This window comes from Triticum dicoccoides, chromosome 5A (assembly GCF_002162155.2).
Source record: "Triticum dicoccoides isolate Atlit2015 ecotype Zavitan chromosome 5A, WEW_v2.0, whole genome shotgun sequence".
NCBI classification, from domain to species: Eukaryota; Viridiplantae; Streptophyta; class Magnoliopsida; order Poales; family Poaceae; genus Triticum; species Triticum dicoccoides.
The window spans coordinates 75,732,892-75,738,070 of NC_041388.1; positions in this window are offsets into that span (position 1 = coordinate 75,732,892).

Here is a 5,179-nt window from a genome sequence, read left to right on the forward strand (position 1 = left end):
GAATGTTTGGGCCAAGTTACTACTGGCGCATCGTGGCATGGTGCGCCATTACTAGTTCAACTAGTAATGGCGCACCACTCCCATGGTGCGCCATTAGTAGTTTTCAAAAAAAAAATTACTAATGGCGCACCGTGGATGTGGTGCGCCATTACTAGTTCAACTAGTAGTGATGCACCACTCCCACGGTGCGCCATTAGTAGTTTTGAAAAAATTAAAAAAAATTACTAATGGCGCACCAACACATGGTGCGCCATTAGTATATAGTAATGGCGCACCACATGTCTGGTGCGCCATTAGTGTCAATTCCATGTATAGCCCTTTTCCTAGTAGTGGACGGAATTAGTCCCGATGGACTAAAGGAATCTGTTACTCGTGGGTAAAGAGTACACCCTCTGCAGAGATTATATCTATTCGAATAGCCGTGTCCATGGTTAAGGACTACAGTCTGGGATGGGTCAAGTGTCGGTCTTCGGAGGAAAAACTGCTAAACCAGAACATGGATCATGACTTGTGACTTATGATGATTATGATTACTATTATTATGGACTAACCATTTACATTATTTGAATTATTTAGTATCCCTGGGACGGTTCTACCTCCTGGATATTCACTGTGACTACTCTCATAAGCCCTTTATGTGGTGTCGCGGAGACGCCCGACTATGGCATGGTCATTATTCATTTACTTTATAAGCCCTTTATGTCGTGTCGTTGAGATGCCCGACTGTGGCATGCTTATTATTCATTTATTTTATAAGCCCTTTATGTGGTGTCACACAGACGACCTACTGTGGCATGTTTGCTACTTATTTCCTTTATAAGCCCTTTAAGTGACGTCGCTCAGACGCCCGACTGAGGCATGCTTTATATTATTATCCTTTCGAGGCGTTGCTTCAGACACCTGATCGGTGCATTCTATTTCTACTCCCTTATTGCATATTCATGTTGTATATGAATAACCTCCTCGCGTGCATCATGGATTCCTTATTTTGTGACTGACGTTGTGATCATAAAATATTTCATAGCATGATTAACATTTGTTATATTATACCTGTGTTCATAATGTTTGCGAGTACATTCAAAGTACTCACTAGCTTGTCCATGGCTACCGTCTTGGCCAAATTTCTTGCATGGAGAGGAACGTTGCGATGACAGCCCCGGAACCTACGCAATGGTGATAGCTGTTCCTGTGGGAAATGGAGTCCCATAGACACTGATGGACCACAAACCACTTCCGCCATCAACCACTAGAAACCATTTGTTGTACTCATAGGCCAGAATGGTCTTGTACTACACATTTTGTATTTTGCTTGGAGTTTCTGTATCAATTTGGTGTCTCATCAGCTAACAGTAATCCTGGGGCTGGTGAGCACAAGGGCCATTTTCTGGGAAATTAATACCCTGAAGATCCGGTCCTGACAACTCCGGCCATCAATGGATGCGGGAGTTGACACCGCACCTTCCTGGCCAGGAGATGAGCTCCGAGGTGGACCGAAGCAGGGACGGTGAAGATTCCTCCAGGAACGGCTTCCGTCGAACTTGGAGGCGTGGCTACCATGGCTCCGGCGAAGAAGGAAGGAAGGGAGGCGGCTCGCGGTGTAGTGGGGAGGTCTCTGGTGGTCATGGACTGGAGGGAGGGCCTCGGCGTTGGGCGAATTTAGGCCGAAGGGGGCGGCGGCCATGGCGGCAATGGAGGTCAGAGAGGGGCTCTAGTGCTCGGGCAAGTAGCCAGGCAGGACCAGAGGAGGGTGGGGAGGCTGGTGATGAGGAGATGTGGGGTCGGGGTGGCTATATATAGACGAGCGGCGAGGGGGGTGAGGTGGCACGCGCGCAGCTACGTGTCCGCGCTCCGGCGACGGGCACGCGCGGCCAAGGGTCACGGGGAGGGGCGGCAAGACGACGAGGGGAGACGCGGACGAGTGCCAGGGGTCACGGAGACGTGCGGAGCTCGGGGACAAGGGAGGAAGAAGACACTACGCCATTAATGCATTGTCGGCACTGTGCGCCCGTGGACGCGCTCTATTTCTTGACAGGGACGGGTCATCGGGGAAGAAGACGGACGGGATGAGGACTCCAGTGGAACTTCGACAACGCGGGGAACACGCTGGACACGGTCGGGCGAGGAATGGACGAGTGCATAGCCGGGAAGAAGGAGAGAGAGGCGCTAGAGCGCGAGAAACACCATGCCAAAACGGTGGTCACCACATAGGCTGACAAGGAGAAGATGCCAAGGGCTGTCGTGAGATGTCTAACGACAAGTCCCTGCGTAGTAAAGGCCGAGGGAGGTGATGGATCACGAAAAGGTGCCAAGGATAGGAGTGTGTAATCGATGAAACTTTGTTGTATCATACTTGTCGAAGCACTGCTGATCAACAAGAACTTGATTGGGTCAAATGGAGTTGTCTGGGGTGTTTAGGATAGGAAGGACTACGATCCTAGAAAGTTTGAGGATAATTGGACCAAGATAAATCATAGTTGCTTCACAACTAGATATTTGGTCCAGAATCAAGATCATGATGGTGCACTCAAATGGAGAAGCCACTTAGGCTGCAATTTGGCTAGGCAGGGTGATTTTGGCATATGAGAGTGATGTAAAAATTTCATGCCATTTGGCCAAACCAAAATGGTACTTCATACATACAACACCTCTCTGGACAGAATTTTAGGAAAATTCCTAAGGGAAAATGGCTAAACAAATTTGCCCAAATTTTGTGGAGATAGGTTAAATGGGCAGGAGAAGGCCTAGGAAAATTTTCAGACATAATGGAGCAAGATAAAATATACTTGCTTCATTAACTTAAAATTTGGACATAACCAAAGAATTGATGCTCAGCTCACATGGATGCATTGCATGAGCTCATATCTTGTGAAGAGTTATGATATGATGATATAGAGGTCATGCATAAATTTCAACTCATTTGGATATGCCTAGCTAGTACTTCCTTCACAACCAATTCCCTTAGATAGGAACTTTGAAAAATTGCTTAGGAATATTTACTAGGCAAATTAAGTTGAAATTTGTCAGGAGGCAATTATTTCAACATGAAAAGATGGCCAAGAAGTTTGGAGTCAATTGGGCAAAGATAAATGGCACTTGCTTCACAATCTGCCATTCATGACAGAATAGGAAATGAATTATTTGTGCATGATGATAAACATGGCCAATGAAATATTTTGCCACATTTGAGGACGATATGACCCAAAAAATTTATGAGAATTATTTGGGAATATTAGGAGTGACAGAAATATAGGTTGCTTCACAACCTAGGGCAATTAGGGTCATTCCTTTGATAGAAAAGGAATATTCCCAATAAAAAGAAAATTTGGATTTGGGCTAGGTTGAAAATGGAAAGGTCTAGGGCAGGATTTGGGTATGACAAGTCACTCTGGAAGCAAAGAAGAGTTCATCTTCTTTAGTTTCTAGACCACAAAGCCACGGAAAAAGAAAACTGAAGCAAAAACCTCAGAAAATCAAAAGAAAAAGAAAGGGCCAAAAATCAGGCTGTGACAAACCTTCCCCCCTTAAAGAAATCTCGTCCTCGAGATTTGGTTGCTCAAGAAATAAGTATGCATATACTGACTTAAGGAAACCATTTCCAACTCGGGTATCCTTTTTCCTTTATTGATTGCTCCCATTAAATCCTTCATCTGACTTACTTGACTGGCTCTAGGGTGGCTTGCTTCACTGTATCCACATTCTGACAGATCTTACCTCACATGTTCTGTTCATATCTGCCGACTTATCTGAGATTACCATGACTGAAATATATGCCTGTCTCACAAATCCGAGGGTGATTTCCGATTGATGTGTCTGTACTGAAAACTGTTCATGAATTGGTGATCAGATTTTTCTTCATGCACACCCAAGCTCTGACTCTTTGCATTGGGTTTTCCTCACTGAATGCAGGTCCTTTGGGTTCCAAATTGCAAGTTGAGGTATAACCGTTTCCTGATAGGGCTTGACTTATCACCAGAATTTCTGAATCATGCTGACTGGCTCCACTGTCTTGAGTAACAGATCTGTACCAAATATTTGATTGTCGCGTGTTGTGGCCAGCATAAGGGGTATGACCTTATATGATAATATCCTTATCCTTGGCTGACGTTGGTTCAGAATTGAGTAGAACCCTTAGGTGAATATCCATGGCGGTTGATACTGACTTAGACCATCCGGGGTATCAGTCTTGCTCCTTCATTACTGCTTTCTTTGCCTGGATCCTTGGCTGAAAGAGCTTGGTCATATTGCTTCTTCATGAGACAATAGATTATGTCGGGTGCAACATTCTGACAGGCATACTTTTATCCTCATCTCCTGACATGGTAGCATCATTGGAACGACATATTTTTGAAACTGAAAAGGCGGTCCACGTGGGGGGTGGTGCATTCGGGCGAATGTTTGGGCCAAGTTACTAAGGGTGCACCGTGGCATGGTGTGCCATTACTAGTTCAACTAGTAATGGCGCATCACTCCCACGGTGCACCATTAGTAGTTCTGGAAAAAAATTAAAAAATATTTTTTTCTAATGGCGCACCGTGGATGTGGTGCGCCATTACTAGTTCAACTAGTAATGGCGCACCACTCCCACGGTGCGGCATTAGTAGTTTTGAAAAAATTTAAAAAAAAATTACTAATGGCGCACCGTGGACGTGGTGCGCCATTAGTATTTGCACACTAATGGCGCACCAACACATGGTGCGCCATTAGTATATAGTAATGGCGCACCACATGTCTGGTGCGCCATTAGTGTCAATTCCATCTATAGCCCTTTTCCTAGTAGTGGACGGAATTAGTCCCGATGGACTAAAGGAATCTGTTACTCGTGGGTAAAGAGTACACCCTCTACAGAGATTATATCTATTCGAATAGCTATGTCCATGGTTAAGGACTATAGTCTAGGATGGGTAAAGTGTCGGTCTTAGTGTCGGTCTTCGGAGGAAAAACTGCTAAACCAGAACAGGGATCATGACTTGTGACTTATGATGATTATGATTACTATTATTATGGACTAACCATTTACATTATTTGAATTATTTAGTATCCCTGGGACGGTTCTACCTCCTGGATATTCACTGTGACTACTCTCATATAAACCCTTTATGTGGTGTCGCGGAGACGCCCGACTGTGGCATGGTCATTATTCATTTACTTTATAAGCCCTTTATGTGGTGTCGTTGAGACG